At 40.3% G+C, this 19,944-nt stretch overlaps 1 protein-coding gene across 1 annotated transcript in view; it reads left to right on the top strand.

The window, feature by feature from the left end:
- JAKMIP3 (Janus kinase and microtubule interacting protein 3) overlaps positions 1–17,592 on the top strand; it is a 127,403-nt gene extending 109,811 nt beyond the window's left edge. The window contains exon 22 of the mRNA XM_045025746.1: positions 15,131–17,592. The gene's annotated coding sequence lies outside the window, so the exon portion shown is untranslated. The remainder of the gene's footprint in view (positions 1–15,130) is intronic.
- The last annotated feature ends 2,352 nt before the right edge of the window (positions 17,593–19,944 follow it).

Raw genomic sequence — 19,944 nt, 5'->3', positions numbered from 1 at the left:
TCATCAGGCCACAGTAAGTATCATGTTTCCCAGAATTAATTTCAAATTATTAAAAATGTGCTGTCACTAATTGGCATGGGGTATCTGTACCAGGAATGCCTTTATGGAGTCCTAGATTCTGTAAATCTATAATAAGGTTTTTAAAGGGTGTAATAATTATAAGTATATATTCTAAAAACTACCATTAAAAGGTTAGCTACAAAAGAGAACTACATATAAGTAAGATTAAGCGCTTGTCTAGAGGAGGACGGGAAATCCATGTTATGGCTGAAAATCAAGGCTGACACTTAGCCAAATGGCAAGAATAAGGGCAATTTTTTTCCTAAAAGAAGCGTGAATTATGGGCAGAGTGTCAGTCTCGATTTTCTGCATTTACTCTACATTTCTGGCTCGAGAAAGCTCTTTGCTGATTTACAGTGTAACTATTCTTGCTTTAAATGCCATACTTTAGGGCAGCAAATGTTCCTGTAGTAGTGACCTGGAGATCTGTAATAAAAAGAAATACATGTCAGCAAGAAGGTTCTTGAAAAGGATTGTCTTGCTTCTATTGTTTCATGGCTCACTGTACTTGCAGATCAGTTTAGACTGTGTATTTTTATTTTCATTCAGGATCAACACAATATACAAGTATCAGGTTTATTTTTTATGGCATTGAGCCAGAATCCAACTATAGTGGGTACTTTTTTCAAAGCAGTCACACATTCTCCATTAAAATTTAATGGAAGTGGTGACATCTGCTGCACTGTTTAGAAATTTCAACTTGTTTGCCCACTACGAAAATGCCCAGAGAATGAGTGATGAATGTATTCAGTTCCAGTTTTTAAAAGCTGATGCCTAAAATACGCATACAGATCCCTCATTTATGCATGCAAATACACATTTAGACGTGAAATTACTCATTGTTGTCACCAAAGGCCTCATTGTGCTCTACAGAAAGTTAATTCTGAAAGTTGGGCCCTTCATGAAATATACCAGAAATCACACTTTTTACACTGGTCCAGTGCTACATATCTAAGCAGGCTTGACCTTGGGGATTCCCTATCCAGAGTTTTCACAGTTTCCGTAATGTGGTTTCCCAACCCATGAATTTTCAGCATGTCAAAATGTAACATTCATTTTGTGCTATCTGTCAAAACTCTGTGCAGTTAGACTTGAGTGCCCTTTGGATTGGGGCAGCATAGGCAGCCATGTGTGCTACATAATGGGTTCTAGCTATTGTGACAGACCCAGGGCAGTGGGGTACAGGAGTCTGGTAGAGGGCAAATATACTGGTCACTGGCTGAGTAGTTTTCTGTTCCCTGAGTGACCAGAGCAGGGGCTGCACTAGAGTAATCAGGAATCAGGTTTTTCGCCTTCCTCCAAAGCATGGGGCAGGGGTCGCTTGCTAAAGGAGTGGGGGGGATCGGCTTATGTGGCCTGCATCTTGCAGGAGGTCAGACTAGATGATCATAATGGTCCCTTCTGATCTTGAATTCTATGATTCTATGATTCTATGAACCTGCTAGAACCAATTCAGGCAGACAGGCTGATTAGAACACCTGCAGCCAATCAAGGCAGGCTAATCAGGGCACCTGGGTTTAAAAAGGAGCTCACTCCAGTCAGGGAGGGGGGAGCCAGAGGAGAGGAAGTGTGTGAGAGGAGCTGGGAGCAAGAGGCACAAGGAGCTGAGAGGGAGAGGGTGTGCTGCTGGAGGACTAAGGAGTACAAGCGTTATCAGACACCAGGAGGAAGATCCTGTGGTGAGGATAAAGAAGGTGTTTGGAGGAGGCCATGGGGAAGTAGCCCAGGGCGGTGTAGCTGTCATGCAGCTGTTACAGGAGGTACTATAGACAGCTGCAATCCACAGGGCCCTGGGCTAGAACCTGGAGTAGAGGGTGGGCCCGGGTTCCCCCCAAACCTCCCAACTCCTGATCAGACACAGGAGGAGTTGACCCAGACTGTGGGTTCCACCAGAGGGGAAGATCACTGAGGTGAGCAAATCTGCCAATAAGCGCAGGACCCACCAAGGTAGAGGAGGAACTTTGTCACACTATGCACATATTGCTCATACATTAAAAATGAATGTTTCTGTAGAGCATAGAAGTTAAGAATTGATTATAAAGACTCATAATAGCCCCACAACCTCAATGATTATAATAGATAAACATTTAAACCACTTTTAATTTCTGAGGAAACAGACTAATGTAATGTATGCTACATATTACCAGAAATATACAATAAATTGTGAAGTAACATCATAAATTGCTTTCTATACACAATACCATTACCTTTCCCAAATACCATTACAAAGCCAATATCTTTGTTTCCTAGCAGAATCTATAACCCATTGCAAACTGATTTCATTCCAAAAAGTAATGAAGCCCCCATTATAATGACTCACCACATCATAACAATCAGCACCCATAAAAATGTTCAAAAATATTGTGTTGGTTATTAATTTTGATTAAAAATATTGCATAATAAGCTTCCATTTATCATTTTTGCAGTCCATATGTAGAGTATTTCAATTGATCCATCACCATGGAATTTTGGTTATGGGGTAATGGCATCTGGGATACTGTGAAATGTCTCAACAAAATTCAATGAAATTTTGAGTCCCATACCTGAAGTGGTGGGGAATTGTCTCAAAATTGAGCAAAATATGGAAGAAAGCTGAAGATGAGCAGCTGGTGAGAAAAAGGAAGGTGAAAGATAAACCAATCTGAATAGAAAGACCTTGGCCCCTGATTTTATTCCTAGAAATGCTAAGTTATTCTCATTATGCCCTGATGGCCACCTCTTGAGTAGTCATGAAGCTCATAGCCATAGATTCCCCAGTTTGAGTGGGTGGGATCCTTGACCAGTTTGTGTCTGTGTGGGACCTCATATCATCTAGTAAGTCACGAGCCTGCTAGCTGTCTGAAACTGAGCCATCTTCTTCTTTGAACTGCAAATATGGCCTTTAGGCATGAGGGGCCAGCTCAACAAGGAGCCAGATCAGACACAGACTCATGGCAAAGGAGGGAAGAGAAACCCAGGCATAATTAGCAAAGTGATTACAATGATTGCTTAAAGTTCCAGTTTTTCACCATAACCCTACTTTAGGGTTGTTAACCGTGACTGTGGTTTGACACAGACTTTCTGAGTGTTCCTGTTAATCATACATAATAGTCTAGATTTACCCCTGATATAATACCACTGACTTCAGGGGAGTTACAACAGGGATGAATTTGGGCCAGTGTTTTCTAAGCTGCAAAATTGCTATCTCAGTACAGAATTAGCCATTATTCTTGGAATGAAACATGATGAAGATGAACAGATCCAGTGAATCATGCTCTGGTACAAACATAACAATCCAAAACCATATTGTTATATTGCTGCTGTTTTGATGATCCTCAAACAGTTTTAGCCACAATTCTTTTTTCTGTTCCATCTTGCATCACTGCAAGACAGGATTATGAGTAGTATGACTGCTAAAAATATTCTTTAAAAGAAAATGTTATATGCTCCCTTTCTAAAAAAAAATTAATGATATGCAGTGTTAATTACTGAACCATTTTAACTATTTTTTTAAAAAATCAATGTTAATAGAACAAAAAATAGCTGTTAAAAATGCTACTGATGAGCATCAATGAATCAGCACTATGTCATTTTACCAAAGGCATTTTTATAGCATGTCTGCATTAGATTTTCTCAAGACACTATTAAAAAGAGGCAAGTAGGTTTAATGATGCTGCAAGGTCCTATGTCATTTTGCAGCTGTACTTTTCCTGGTGGTGTTGCTCATTTCAGAAACCCAAAGGCGTTGAAATTTATTATCTTCATTTATACATGGGTCCATTTCTGGTATAAAGCCTTAAGGATGACTGAATGACAATAGTCAAAAAGCAGATATCTTCATCATCACCCTTATTAGTAATCTCCGCAAAGTGCACAGTGATTGAACCTGGAGACAAAACTGCTCTCTCATCTACATCAGTATCTCATCTGTGGATTACAGAGAGGCAAGTGGCTTTCATTATAAAGCTCCATAGCCCCGATTCTGCAATCTAATGTGAGTGGCAGAATCTTGTTCCCATGTAGAGCCCTGATGAATTTGATGGCACTCCATTGGTATTAAATCTCCTTTAAAAATTAGTGTGCTAGCTATATATGAGAAAAATAGACTGACTTCAATGGGGTTTGGAGCTAGGGTGACCAGACAGCAAGTGTGAAAAATCGGGACATGGGGTGGGGGGGGTAATAGGAGCCTATATAAGAAAAGCCTCCAAAAATCGGGACTGTCCCTATGAAATTGGAACATCTGGTCACCCTATTCAGAGCTTGCATTTGACATTTAAACTCTGGTCCTACAGGTACTTATGCATGTAAATGGTAAACTTTTATGCACAAGTTGTCCCACTGACTTCAATTTGAGTAACCATGTGTGAAAGTATTGACAAGATTAATTGATAATGTGATAGTATTTTCCTATTGAAAGAAATATAAAAATATTTTCAAGTGGCAACAATTATAAGTAATTTACCAAAAAATGCTATAAATTGATTAACATATTCACTTATATTTGTCATGTAGCAGTATCCCTTAAAAGAAAATGTTTAAATACCAAAGTCAAGATAATAAAAATACACTCCAAACACCAATTCAATGGAGATTTAAGACAATTGTGTTGTAATGATACCTTTCTTTATATTTGAGAAGAATAACGTTAGTTCATTATGTGGGTAACATAAGATCTATTATGTCCTTAATTACTGATTGCCTTGCTCTTAGCTGTTTGGGTTTTGTAACTGATATTATCACATAGCATCCTTAACTGCTTTTTTAAAGTATTTTTGTTTTGGGAATTAGCAGACGACTTCAATCTCCACATGTCAATCTGCAAGCTCTGAATTGCAGAAATTTTCATGACAAAATGATTTACAGTACCTGCAGAGTTGGTTTGGTTTGATGTGGTATATTTTGGTCTATCCATAATCTTTGATTTGTTCCTTCTGTAGGACCAAATTCTGCTCTCATTTACACATATGCAAACTGTCCCCTCTCCATCTACCCTGATTTAGACCATACAAAACGCTGACTGAAGGCAATGGGAACGTTATCATTATAATCTACAGGATCAGTATACAATTTTGCTATAAACTAAATAAATTCAAAAATGTTCATCGTTGGACTAATTTTGCACCCACTGAAGTTATTGGGAGTTTCATCATTGTCTTTAATGAGAACAGTTAGGCCAAGTATAGGTGCTTTTAAAAATTTCATCCTAAACACCTTATTTATGAGAGTAAATATTAACAGACACTATTTAGAAGATACACAACTCTGGCTTAGTTATTTGTTTATTTATTTTAGTGCAGCATTGGCCAAAATATACAAGACACTCTGCAGCCATATCATATATGGCTCCTGCTACTACAAGTATATACTTATGTTAGTTTAAATGTGCAATATTTAGAACAAGATTGTGCCCTGGTCCTACGTGGCAGTGCAAGGGAGTAAGGCCATGAACCTTACCCACTGCATGTCCATGTAGGATTTTCTCCAACTGTGGCTGGAGTCCAAGGGGAAAAGCAACAGTGATGTGTCCAATATTGATCCCCCTGCCCACGAGTGAGTGGGGAACAAGTGGATCCATGGCTCTGCTCCCCATGTGTCATCCAGCAGAGTTGGCAGTCAAAGATAGGAGGGAGTAAGCTGCACCTCAGAAGAGGTTGTAGTAACCTACTAAGTGCCCTCCCTCTCCCCCCCCCCAAGAGCAACAGGAAACAGGAGAAGCTCCAGATCTCCTCCTGGGTGACACAAGTACACCCCACCCTGTGCTTGGGGCTGAGCTCTGAAGGTCAATCTATCCCTTAATGGATATGACCAAAAGTTAATGAAAAAAACCTCTCTAGATGGTGGAATCATGAAGGGATGGGGCTACAACACAGTCCATATAGTTTTCTATTATAAAAAATATCCCCCTGAACATGGCTTGCTTTTGGAGCAGCCCATTCCTATCTCAAAGAAGTTCTACTGCCAATGACCTATATATTTGTTCTCTGATGCCATTAGCTATATTTCAAACTTGGAATATAGTTAAACCTCTCTGATATCAGAGCTATCCAATACATCATTTTGTGTAAGTATCAGAGCAATATTTTCCCCTGACTATAGATGCCCTCTGTAGAATATCCATATAATAGTGTTTGTCTCTCAGTTCCTCTCCTTAGATTTTCTCTGGTCTAGCTAGTATGCCTGAGATGCAGAAAGTGCTCTACCCATTACTGTTTATAAAGGTGTAAAAGATTTATTTTCTCTAGAAAATTTTTAGACCAAATCCCCAATAGCTAGGCCCATTTACTTCATCTTGTCTGGCCCCTTATTTCACTATAAGATTAAGTAATGTGCAAATTAAAGTTTTTAATAAAAAAGAAAAAGTGAACCAAATTCTGCTCTTGAGAATGCATGCACAGGTACTAATTTCACCAGGTCACACGTAAATATCAAGGGGGGGTATGTAGCTCAGAGTTCTTAAATCTGAAAAATATTTGCCTTTAGTAATCAGTTGTGTTTTAGACCTGAACAGGATGATGCCGCAAGGCAGTTTCTTAATTTTCTATAGCTTTGTTTTGTTTAACTGGGCACCAATCCAGCAAAGCATTTAATTATGAGCTTAACTTTAAGCGTGTGAATAGTCTTCTAGTGCTCAGAAGGCTCAAATAGACAGATAGTAGTAGTAGCAAAGCCTCAAAAAGAGGATAAGGGAAATTCCTGCTGTGGATGGGCTGCAGTCATACTTCTACAAGCTTTAAAATACACATAACTGTGTGGCCAGATTTTCAACTGGTGTAAATGGACATACATAGCTCCTTTTAAGCAAATGGAGTAACGCCAATTTACACTAGCCAAGGAGCTGGCCTGCCATCTCCAGTGTCATATATTTAAACTTTGGCGGGGCTTATTTTGAGTTAGCAACCACTGTTGGTTTTTCTTTTTTGGAAAAAATTCAATTCCAAAACTACCTCCATATTCCTCTCCCCACATAATTCTTCCTCTTCTCATGTTGTTGATGACTCCTCCCCTATGTAAAATGAGCAATAGCTTATCTACGGGTGATAAAATGTGAGTTATACACATTATAAATTGACTCCTTTCACTTTTTGGTTTTCAATGACACTGTATAAGTTGCTAGTGATAGGGCAACTAGGAGGGTTATAAATTGGCAGCCTTGTCTGGTTTTCCTTTATAACGGAATTCAGTGTCTTCATTCTTGCCAGGACTGAAGATTGGGAAGATAGGACCTGAGACTCTTTCTGTTGAAGTCAACAGCAAAAGTCCTACTTACTTCAAAAGGAGTAGAATTGAAATAATTGTATTATTTAGATAATATTTCTCTGAAGCCATAGTTTCCCATTGTATATAATAAATAATCTCCCTCTCATTGATTGATCACCTCTTCTGTATCTAGGGATAAAGCAGCTACTGGGTTCCATCTCTTTTTATGCTTCATACTCTTATAACCTTCGTACTCCGCTGCTTTTCTCTCAGAAAGGATGAACCCTGCTTGGGCTGAATGTCTCATTGTTAGAATTACCTAATTCACAGCAAACATTGTGATGAATAGTTTATAGTCAGTGATTAACAGTGAAATTGATTAGTAGTTGCTATACAGCTGAGGGTCTTTTCTCAGGATTTCAATTAGCATTTTTATTTCAAAGACATTTCATGAGCAAAGCTGAAGAAAGCTACACTGGGTGACACCAAATGTGAGGCCAAGCGGTAGCCATAGGAACAAACATTCATGGTGAAAGGGGCCATGAATTCTGTGTAGGCTCTTCCAGTCCTACACAATAGCTGTTATGTCATGTGACATTGGGTTTGAAACGGTATTTAAGTGAATTCAGCTCATGAAAAGTATTAGATTGACAGGTTCTGGAGCCAGAAGTCACTTATTTATGCTCACTGTCCAGAAATATGCCTTGGTCCAGTTCTGGATAGACTACCTCCAGCTGTTAAAAGGTTGTTTAATCTCTGTGCTTATTCCATCCTTTGTCTCTTTGCTGAGACTGCTGTCAAGATTGCCAGTTAATGCCAGTTATGATACTGGGTTTGTTTTGGGGTGTCTAGCCCAGGGGTCGGCAACCTACCAAAGGTGGCACGCGAGCCAATTTTTGACGGCACGCGGGGCAGGCTGAGCCACTCTTCCTGCCGTCACTCTGGAGTTTCCGCTGCTGTCCCCTTGCCAGCCGGGGTCCCACCACCAGTCCCACTCAGCGCCCACTGCTGGCCTGGGTGAAGGAACCCCAGGCTGGCAGTGGGCTGTGACCCCAGCTGGCAGGATCCAGCGGCTGAAACCCCAGAGGGGGGCTGGCGGAGATGCTCAGCCCACCCCTGAAACGCCAGAGCTGGGCAGGCTGACCTGCTCAGCCCGCTGCCGCTCTGGGGTTCCGGCTGCTGGCCCCTTACCAGCCGGGGTCCCCGCTGCAGCCTCACTCACCTTGCTTCCAGCACAGGTCCCCTGCCAGAGAGGGTCCAGGCTTGGCCCTGCTCAGCCCTACCAGCCGCCAGCTCCACTCACCTCAGATGCCGATCTGGGGTTCCAGCCGCTGACCTCCTGCCAGCCGGTTAACAATTTATAACTCAGAAGCCTGTGTGCAGCTTAAAGTATCTAAATAGGTGCCACCAGACACTGGAAAACTCAGCCAGGGCAAAGATCACACTAAACTAATAAGATCTACATTTTAATTTAATTTTAAATAAAGCTTCTGAAGCATTTTGAAAACTTTGTTTACTTTACATATAACAGTAGTTTTGTTATATATTATAGACTTATAGAGAGACCTTCTAAAAAACGTTAATGTATTACCGGCACGCGAAGCCTTAAATTAGAGTGTATACATGAAGACTCAGCATACCACTGCTAAAAGCACCTGGTCTAGCCTTTTAAGTAGCTCACTCCCTCGCTAACTCACCAGATAGAGTAATATTTGGTATGGCAGTATATCAAATGTTATCCAGCTCTCCAGCTAAATTAAGTCCATACATGGATTTCACCTGGTTATCTCTTAGTTATTTCTTCAAAATATTTTTCTTACTTTGTGATGCCTTAATGTGAATCCATACTAACTATAATTAAATCAAAATGTCCTAGATGTAACTTTATTCTCTCCATGATATATTTTTCATCCTTGAACTCAGCTTCATAGTCCTTTAGAACTCTTCTTCCGGTGAATTTCTTACTAATTCAATAAGCCCTTCCCTCCTGTCCTGTCTCCAGTGAGGTTTTCAGTATATCTGAAAGAGTTTATCTTATGGCTTTGCACACTTCTTTCGTATTTCAAGGATAGATCCTGTCTAGTCACTGAGGGGATTTGTTTTTTGTTTTTTAGTCAGCTGATGACAGCAGTTTTTTAATTATCTGTTGGGACATCATCCTGACTTCATTCTGAATTTTTTTTCTTCCTCCCCTGAGAAACGTATGTCTGTTTCTGGCAGCTGTCTCATACCTTCCGCTTAGATCAGAGAGAAGACATTATTTTGCAGTTGTAATTCCCATCAATAAACTATCCTGTGATTGCTTATTCCCACTGTTTCCAACATTTCACCTAGTATTCCTATTACTTGTTTTTACCTTTCTTTAACTTTCTTTGTTAGCCTAGGATAACAGCATCACACAATTGAGTTGGTCCAAATCATTTCTTCCTTTGAAAAACTAACCAAATGAAAATTATATATCTAAAGAAGCAGAATAAAGTACTGGGAAGCATTAATTCAGCTGCTCAATGTAAGTTTTAATGACATTACATTCTTCAATATAAACTTCATCCTATTTTTCCCAAAGAATAATAAAATAACCCTCTTGCAGTGCTAACAGTGTCCGTTTCTCTAAGCCATATGGTGGCTTATGCTACTAATGCCTGGTTCAGCGTTGGCTGTAAGGACAGATGAACCATCTGCTGAGTGTCAATTGGGAATGGTCTTATCCATTAACAATTATCCTCCTGTCCTCCTACTAGAAGAATACTAAAGGCATGATCATGTGAAATGTGATTTTCAGCTCAGGGAGATGTGTTTAAGCAAACTGCTAGTAAATCCCTTTAGCTATCCTATATATGCCCTTGAATTACAGTATTTGTAGTGGGATATGCAGTAATATGATAACTGACTGATTTAAGTCAATCATTCATTTTCAATGTGAATTATTATCCATAATCTTTGATCACTCCCATTTTTAAGGTTGATTTTTAAAATGATATCGTAATGAGTCATCAATAACGAGCTCATTTACAGAGTTGTCATTGTTCTGCTACTATCCTCATTTCTGAAAAAGTTTCCATTATAAATTCTTTTTTCATATAATTATAACCTTCTGACAAAATCATCTCTTCAGATGAATTTTTCCATGCTTGGAAAGTGATTTTTTTTGTGTGTATTAAATTTTAGCAAAAATCCCCTCAGCTGTTTTTCAATTGAAGGGGGATGAAAACAATAACATTTAAAATGAATAAACAAAAAATCCTCTAGCCACTTCCATAGAAAAGTTAGCACAAAGCAGCTAAAGGATGACACTTCAACTGGTATGGACATGGTCCTCAGTGAACACAGTTAATTATATCATTTGGCTTTATGTAGAATTACTTCAATTATCTTGACTCCACCTCTGGTGCTTCCTGCTTCTCTTTGTTATTAGGTCCTCCAGTGGTTTTCAAACGTTTTTTCTGACAACCCAGTTGAAGAAAATTATTGATGCCTGTGACCAGACGGAGCTGGGGATGAGGGGTTTGGGGTGTGGGAGGGTGTCATGGCTGGGGCAGAGGGTTGGGGTGCGGGGATGAGGGCTACGGGGTGAGGCCGGGAATGAAGGGTTCAGGGTGTGGGAGGAGGATCTGGGCTGGGGCAGGGGGTTGGGGTGCAGGAGGGGATCAGGGCTCTGGGCTGGGGATGCAGGCACTGGGGTGGGGCCGGGGATGAGGGGTTTGCGGTGTAGGAAGGGGCTCAGGGCTGGGCAGGGGATTCGGGCATGAGGATGGGGCACAGGGTTACCTTGGGTGGCTCCCAGTCAGCGGCACAGTGGGGGTGCTAAGGCAGGCTTCCTTCCTGTCCTGGCATCATGGACTGGGCTGTGCCCCAGAAGTGGCCAGCAGCAGGTCCGGCTCCTAGGCAGAGGTGCGCAAGCGGTGCCGCGTGTCTCTTGCCTGCAGGCATTGACCCTGCCAGCTCCCATTGGCTGGTTTCTGGCACGTGGGAGTGTGGAGCCAGGGCAGGGGCAGTGCATGGAGCTCTGTGGCACCCCCGCCTAGGAGCCGGACCTGCTGCTGGCCGCTTCTGGGACGCAGCTCGGTGTCAGAACAGGTAGGAACTAGCCTGCCTTAATGAGGCAGCACCACCAACGGGACTTTTAATGGCCTGGTTGGTTTGAAAACCACTGCTCTAAGTAGCATGGTGGTGTTTGGATTAGAGTGCCAGTAGTTTAGACAGGAAAGTGATGATTAATAGCCACCTTTATTCATTTTGTATTTCTCTGAGTTTTGTATCTTTTTAGGGATTGCTTATTTTTCTTTTTGTTTTTATACCATGTCATATGCTATATAAATCCTGTCCAGAGACTGGCTAGGAAGGGGTTAGTTACCCTTTCCCTCTAAGAAATGAAGTTGCCTACAATGGCTACAGGATAGCAGGACTAGGGCAGCTGTGGGGAGCTGTGATTTAGTCTGCTGGTGCGAGTTCTGGAGGAAGGATCTTTACAAGGAGGAATGGAAAAGTGGCTGGTGCGGGGGTGACAGGGAAAGGGAGAATTCCTCTCTCTTTCTGGAGTTTTGCTGAACTTAGCCACACATATGTATTTGACTTGGCTAAAGCAAACCGTGCCTTGTACATTTCCTGGCCTTTGGTGAGAGAAGCCGTGTTGTATTCATGTTTGGCCTTTAAAGGGTCAGGACATTTTTTACAAATTGCTTTTGTTTTAAAATAAATCACATCACAAATGTGTTTAACTCCACCTCGGGGTGCAGAGTTGTTGCCTGCTCTAGCTGAAATACCACAGAAAGTTTTCAATTTTAATGTCTTTCCTGAAACTGACCAATAAAAGATACCCTCCAAAAAACAACCCTTACAACTCGCAGAACTTAAAGAATGAAAGCCTTTAGAACATGCTGCAAGAGCAGATAAAGCTCTCCATCTCTTGATCTGATATACAACCATAATAATTTCCTGCAATAGGGCACTTTAAAGGAAAAGGGGATGAAGCATGTGTCTTGAGGGAGCCCTACTTAAATGCATTTACTCTGTTCCTGCAAGGGATGTCACTTCTGTGGCACCTTTCCTTTCACTTCCAGGGTCCCATGGATATTCCTCAACTGAACTCTGCAGGATTATTGCTTTAATGGCCCTCACCATGATACAGTTCTTTGCACATCCCATTAACTCCATGTGAAAATTTCAGTGAGAGTTAATGCTGTTAATGCTGTGGCATCTCTTTGGCATCTTCTGCTGAGGAGCCATATGGTGACTCAGCAAATGGATCTTACTATTCGAGCAAAAATGTAGACCATCCTCCATTCATGCAGGACATCTCCTAAATCCATGCATCGGGGATGCATCTATGCATCACTTCCCCACAAATAACCAAACACGCTATAATAGTGACCTAAGGGTAGATCATCATTGCCATCAGCCAGACTCATAGTTCCTCCAGCTGTCATTGTCTTAATCATACCGCCACACATGCCAGATTCAGGAAAGAACATCTAATATTTGAGACAGGAAAGTGTCATACACAATGTTTGACATGGTTAACAGCCTTTTAGGCTAATATGACTGCTCAGCAATGTTTGCATTTTCAAGGAATGATATACTAAATACATTTTTGTGTGTATTTTTGAATGTGTTCATGCTTGGCAATGGCTTTTTGACTTGGGCTGCAAGGATGTATTTTTCCATGGTTTAGCATTATCTTGATGGGTGAAGGAAAACATATCCTCCACGAAGTAGTCACTGGATGTTCTCAATGGTTAGTTACATGTAGCAAATGTGTAGCTATATTTATATATCACTAGGGGTTCTACATCATAGGAGCTACTGTACATTAAAAAGTTATCCTATCTCAAATTCTGAAATTTTGATAGTTTTAAATAAGCCATAAAATGTTTGACACTTCATCCTCCTTAACTTCGCTAAGATTTTGTTAACATTTCCATTCCATCCCTTTCTCCAAATGGTTGTCTGACAGCCATCCATTCAACATAGGGCTGATCTTCTTCTCAACAATAATTGGCTCCTTCTCCTGAGTCTTTACCTTACATCATCTCATGTTTCCCATTTTTATATCACCCCATGTTTCCCTCTTACTTTTCATGAAAATTCCTACACTTGTGCCTCTGCCAGTCCCCGACTTGCACTTGTCAACATTTGAAAAGGGTAAAAGAAAATAAAGGAAGAATGTTAGGAATGAATTTACCCATTCTGCAGTGCTATTACATGGATTCTTAACCTGGTAGTCATGACCTTCAAGGTGGTTACAGACAGGTGTCAGGGACTGTCAACACCCTTGCCCTTCCTGTATTGATAAATCAATTGATAAATTGATCTTCCCAGCAAGATCCTGGCTATGTGGGAAGGCAGTCTCAGTATGGAAAAAGTGGTCCTGGCATGGGAAACCACTATGCTGCAGTACTCATGCGCTTGGAGGAAAGACCTCAAGTGTTGGTAGTCTACACTAGCCTTTTTTGTCCACATTTGTCTATTGTTGCTACCAATGAGTATGTTAGTACAGACAGGACTTCAGGTAGCCAGTAACATTTTTGCCATCATGCCAGCTTACCTTTCTCAGAGTGGGTCTACAAGATATGGTGTTCATGCAGATGACTGCTAAACTGAACCATAGCTTGAAATGGTGGATAATTTTGGTCAAAAAATGTCTAGCACAGACATTGCCTTGGGGTGACTTTAGGGTCACTGTTCATTCAATACTAGGGATGCCATGTTGCACAGCTTCCCCCCACAAAAATGGAAGCCTGTGGTACATTATGGAAGATGTAGTTCAGTTGGGGATCATGGTGCATAGAGAAGGATGGGTACATGAGAAGTAAACAACAATTCCCATGAGGCACTCCCACTCTCACTTTCAAACAAAATCTTTTTTTTTTATTTTTTTTGCTGAAAAGTTGAAATTTCCCATGGAAAAGTTCAATGAAAAACTAAACAGTTTTCATTTTTGTCTAAAATTTCTGTGGGGGAAAATTTGGACCTGCTGTATTCATGCTCTGTTGTCATTCCACTTGTTTCCTATGATCAGAAGATTCCAGAAGAGTTTTTCAAGTTAAAAAAGGTGATATATTTTTTATGTAATATGAGTTTGTATCTTTGCTTCCACAATGGTGTTGTTTAATGCCCTTTGCTTCAAAGTACAGAAGGTGATTCTGTGACATTGTGGGCTTCATGATTATTGTGTCTTAAGCTCTGATTCTGCAAACACTTATGCACATGATTAATTTTACACATTGTGAGTAATCCCATTGAAGTTAATGGTATTATGGTGTGTAGAGTTAAGCACATGCATAAGTGTTTGCAGAATCAAACAGTGATTTCCACATTAAAATATGCTTAGTATAGAAGACTTTTTTCTTGATGCCAGACCATCAGACTCAAACTGGCATCTGAATTATATTCTTTCTAGCTTGTACATCATCTCCAGTAATAAATATTCCACTGTTGCAAATCTGCCCTGGGTTACACCTGTGCAATCCGATTGACTTTTTTTTTTTTTGCATCTTTACATTGTTTTAAATGGGACTGCACAGATGTAATGTGAAGGCACAATTTGGGTTGATAATTGGAACTTAGTTAACCTTTCCTTTGATGAAGCACAAACCAGAGAAGAATCTAATTCATTCTCTCATAGTTTACTGGTTCTGCAGTACTAATAGATTTAAAGTAGTAAAAACTTATTTTTGTTGCTACAGCAAATTTATAGGTCTCCACATAAAAACAGGTCCTAGATCTGTCAAGTAAAGTGTGCCATTTTTACAGGCACTTTAATATTTTCCTTTTGCTTTAGTTCTTTTGTTAATTACGTTTGTGGATAAAAAAATTGATTGTATACTGCATGAAGAAGTCCACAATATAGCTTCAAATATTTACATTACATTATCTTTCAATTTTCTTCCAGTGAGAAAACAGCAAGTGGATGCAGCCAATTCTAACTGGTTTTAATTGATAGCTATCTAATACAACCTACTAAATCTCATGAAATACAAATACCCAAAACAGTTTGGACTATCATTACATGCTGGAAAGAGTATCTCTTTTTTAGTAAATACTTTTGTTTGTTTTCTACACTGCTTCCATACTTTTATTTTATAAATGAAGCTAAGAAAAAAATCTTCAGAATTTAAACTCTAGAAAGTCCTCCAGAAGCTGGCACATCTAGTGCCAAACTGAACTGGATACATGTATTGTAAGCAACCATACAAAATGAAAGGGAAATGAGAAAGAAAGATGAGGAAATGTGTTTCTCATCAAACATTTCTTATATTTGCATTTTGTTAGTGTGTTAAGACCTTTTAAAACAAGAAGTGTGAGTTCTGATATGAAAATATGACCAATTTATAGAAATAATTCAACTAATTCCAGTTGGATAAGATACAGATGCCAATATTAGGATTTGTATAGCTGATTTAATTGTTTTACCTTTGCATTTCATGCTTACAATATTGTTTAATTCTAAAAGTACAATTTAATTCTACTTAAACATATGTTGTCTTTAAATATTTTATTTACTTAGAATAACACATAATAATATAACCACTTTCTATCTGAGATGTTACTGAACTCTAAATAAGAAATTGTTGGATTAAAGTTTAATGGAATGTACTATGCAGGCATCTATAAAAATGCCTTAAATTAAATGCCTGACTATACAGACCTTATGTTCCAGGTGAGCTTAGGAATTCAAATGCTGCTACTCATATGGATATGCATGATAATAGTTGATGCACTGGTTAGGAGTTTAGAATGTAAAGGCAGGTGTATTTGAAACTGGCTTGAATACATTTATTTTTTGTTTACTTGGGCCATGGTTTTGCATGTTGTATATATGTCTAGAATTCAGTTCTCCTTCTCCCCATCCCCAAATTAAATATTCTTACACCCCACTTTAAAAAAAGCTAAATGTACAGTAAATAAGGATGATACTTATGGAGATGTTAATGTTTATATGTAAAAAAATGTTATGTACATAGAAAGAAAAAATGGCTCAGTGAATGTTTTTAAAATATTTCTTTTACACAGATGTTGCATTCACATATATGTGCTACATATTTTAAACACAAATTTTATTTCACTGTCAACTTTAAATCATTTTGGGCCTGATTCTACCAACCTAACTTATGTTGAATAACACTTCGCTCCAATTGCAGTGTCATTGAAGCCATTATGTAAGGATGGCAGTATCAGATCCTGTGATTGTTGCTATCTTTTTCTTTTATGGGACTTGTGCACCTTTTAAAAATCTGATCCTAAAAATATAGGATTACAGGGTGGGGCATTAGCCTAAATCTAGGTTTTTGTAGTAAAGTGTTTTTTTCATATAGATTTAATATAAAAATGAAAAACTTGGAAATTAAAAGATAAGGCTAGTTTGCACAACCATTACGTACACTGGTGAGCACTTACTATTCACACAAGTAAGTCTCATTGGGCTATTCCAGTGAATAAGTTTTCGCCAATGTTAGTAAGGGTTGAACAATCTAAACCATCATTTCTACATGTTTTCTTAGCATACCCCAAACCTTGCATGTTACTTTCAAATTATTACAAGACTGAGGGCCAGATAAAAATAAGTATAACATTAGATTGGTTATTAATAAATTATGATAGGTAAGTTTTGCCTATGAGAATTTGAAAATTATGTGTAAATGCATTGACTCATAATAGCAGAGATTCTGAAGAGACACTGAAGTAGTCATAAATGTTCACTGTCTAGGTAACACTAATTATACTGATTGATTAGACAGCATGCGCATAGAAACACAAATGTTTTTGATTGTCTAAACTAAAATCCATTTGAATTGCAGCTTAATTTGTTGACACCTGTATTTTGTGTATTTCAGGCCTATACCTATTGTTCAAGCTGTTGAAGGACTGTGGCTGTTATTTAAAGTGTTCAGCTCTAGTAATATCAGTAGCCTTCAGTATATCCTTGAGTGCCTTACACAGCTTGTTAACACAAACACTTGTTGTTAAGAAAAACAATATACCTGAGAGTCATTCTTGGTGGATTGATGCCAAATTGCTTTGCATCTATAATGCTACCATTAAAACCTTACAATAGGTAGTGTGTTTTAGCACAGTAATGGATTTAGTTTAGACTCAGGAAATCATATTGTGAATATGTGTATTAAACCATGTATTTATTTATTGTACATTTTATAAAAAGATCTATTGTAAATTTATGCAAAATATAAATTATATAAAATGTTTTCTCCTATGGCAAACATGCAGTGAGTTATTTGTGTTCTCTAATGTAATCTCTTAATAACCATATCCTAAATATGTAATGTTTGGTTCAGTGCTGAAATGGTAATTGACAGGCCTAAAATAGGACTGTATGTTGATCAACTACAAAATTTTACACATATTTTTGTATTGTGATTCATATGATATATATCGAAAGACTTTCTATTCATTTGTAAAATACATAAATTATTGTAAACTTTTAATAAAAAAGTCTGTTTTAAACCTTAAAAATAGAAAATGTGTTTTGTTATTCTTGTGGTGGTGAGAATGAAGACTTTGAATCTGTTATATTAACTATAACAATACTTACTCTACTGCAATATTGTGAAATTATCACCTGAATCTCCCCCATGGCTACATCATACATAAAGAATGATTCTACAAATCCATAAATATGTGAATAACCTTACTCCCATTGACTTCCATGAAACTGTTCACATGGGTAAAAGTTAAACACATGCTTACATGTTTGCAGGATTGGGCCCTAAAAGCCTGATCCAAAGCCCATTGACATCAGTGGGAGTCTTTCCACTGAATTCAATGAGTGTTGGATCAGGTCCTAAGCTTGCAGCACTATATGATGACCTAATTCTATTCAACATTAGATAGGACAATGCCTTTCAGAAACTACAAGCCTACCTCAACTCATACAAGCTAGAGAATAGTCTATGAAATGTGGTATTGCCATATGGCTGAGATCAGATGACTCTAGAGATAATTTAGTGCTTGTCTTTCTGAAATCCTTAATGGATTTAGAAATTATTCATAATTTTTCCCCAAATTTAATTATTATTCCAATTAGGAAAGACTGTTGAAATAAATTACCATCGCAAACTCTATCCTGGCATATGTAAATATTATTCCTTTTCCTGGAATAATAATGCAAGAGAGGAGAGAGGTTTTTTTTTTATTGAGGAAAAACAACTAATCACTGGAAAGAATAAAGAGACTGAAAATTAAAAGCTCAGTACCTAGAGAAGCCTGTAAATTTCACTCCATTAAAAGCGGGTGGCTTCTTCACAGTTGATAGTTTACATCAGGAAATACCAAGTTTCAGAAGTGGCATTCAGTGTTTATCACTGTAAAAGAATCATGTTGAATGTTTAACGGGCATGATAGAGTCACCATTGCATTGCTGTTCGCAGATTTCTAGAACAAAAAAACGGTGTAAAGGCCTTTCAGCTCTTGACTCCCAGCGTTAGAAAACTACAGGCACTGTCCACCCTCCTCATTATTACTTAAAGAAGCTTCTACATAGCTTCACTTTCAGTGCAGCTCAAAGACAGATTTGCTGCACTGTGATGTGGATTGGGGTGACACCAAAAACTCTGCATACATTTGCCAAAGGCCAGTTGATTTCCTTCGTGGGGGGGGAAATCACACTGAAGGTGGATTTAATCGGCTGAAACGTGGCAGGCAGAGGCTAAGGGAAGCGGTGACACTGTGGACACGGTTATGGAAAGGGGAGGTGACTGTGAAAGATTCAGCTTTTAGTAAAGCCACCCTGTCAGCAAGTTGCCACAAAGGTGCTTTCTAGCGGTTCTTTCCCTAGCCGATCAAAGTCCTAGGTGGGCTCCCCCTGGGATGGCCTCCCCATGAACTCCAGTGGCGCGGATGCTTTCAGCACCACCGCCTTGGACAGCTCCTTGTCTGTCGGGCTCACAGGAGAGCCCAAAGGCGTTACCTGGCTAACGAATCACCGGCCGGGCATCCACACGCCACACGCTGGAGCCAAGGGGACCAGGCTGAGCCCCTTCTCCCGCTGCCATTCCTCCCCCAGCGCTGCGTGTGCAGCCTCCCGCGGGCACCGCTCCACTGCCCGCTCCCAGGCGGGCTCCTTCGCCCGCAGCCATGGCAGAGCCGAGCCCGCAGCAGGAGCGGAGGGAGCCCGAGCGGCCCGCGTACTTCGCGGCCCTGGGCTCGGGCAGCCCCAAGCCCCGGCAGAAATTCGGGGGCATGTTCTGCAGCGTGGAAGGAGCCTTTGAGAACAAAACGCTGGACTTGGACGCGCTGAGCGGCGGCAGGCGAGGCGGCCAGACGCCGGAGCGAGGGGCGCCCCGCCAGCTCTCCAGCGACTCCCCAGGGCAGGGCGAGAGCGGCCCTGCTCTCACCCCAGCCGGAGCGGAGCCTTCCCCGCCAGCTGCTGGGGCAGCCGGAGACGCGCCCGATGGCTACGCTCAGGTAACGGGGAAGCGGCTGCGCTCTGTGCGCAGAGGCAGCGGCCCGCGCAGCGCGCACATTGCGCGGGGAACCAGCACTTTAGTTTGGAAAAGTTTATAGTCAGCGTTACCCCGCGGCGCCAGCAATTCAGCCCAGGGGGTGGGGGCGTCTGTAGGGGGCACAGCGTGGGCCCCAAAGTCAATGGGAGCGTCACCATTGGCTTCGGCGTGCGCTGGGCCAAGCCCGCTGCCCTACTGGCCGGTAGGTACCAGCTGCAGGTTGGGACAGCCCAGCTGGAAGCCGCTG

Source organism: Mauremys mutica, chromosome 7, assembly GCF_020497125.1.
Source record: "Mauremys mutica isolate MM-2020 ecotype Southern chromosome 7, ASM2049712v1, whole genome shotgun sequence".
NCBI lineage: Eukaryota > Metazoa > Chordata > Testudines > Geoemydidae > Mauremys > Mauremys mutica.
The sequence above is the reverse complement of the archived record's forward strand: the minus strand, read 5'-3'. Positions and strand labels throughout refer to the sequence as shown.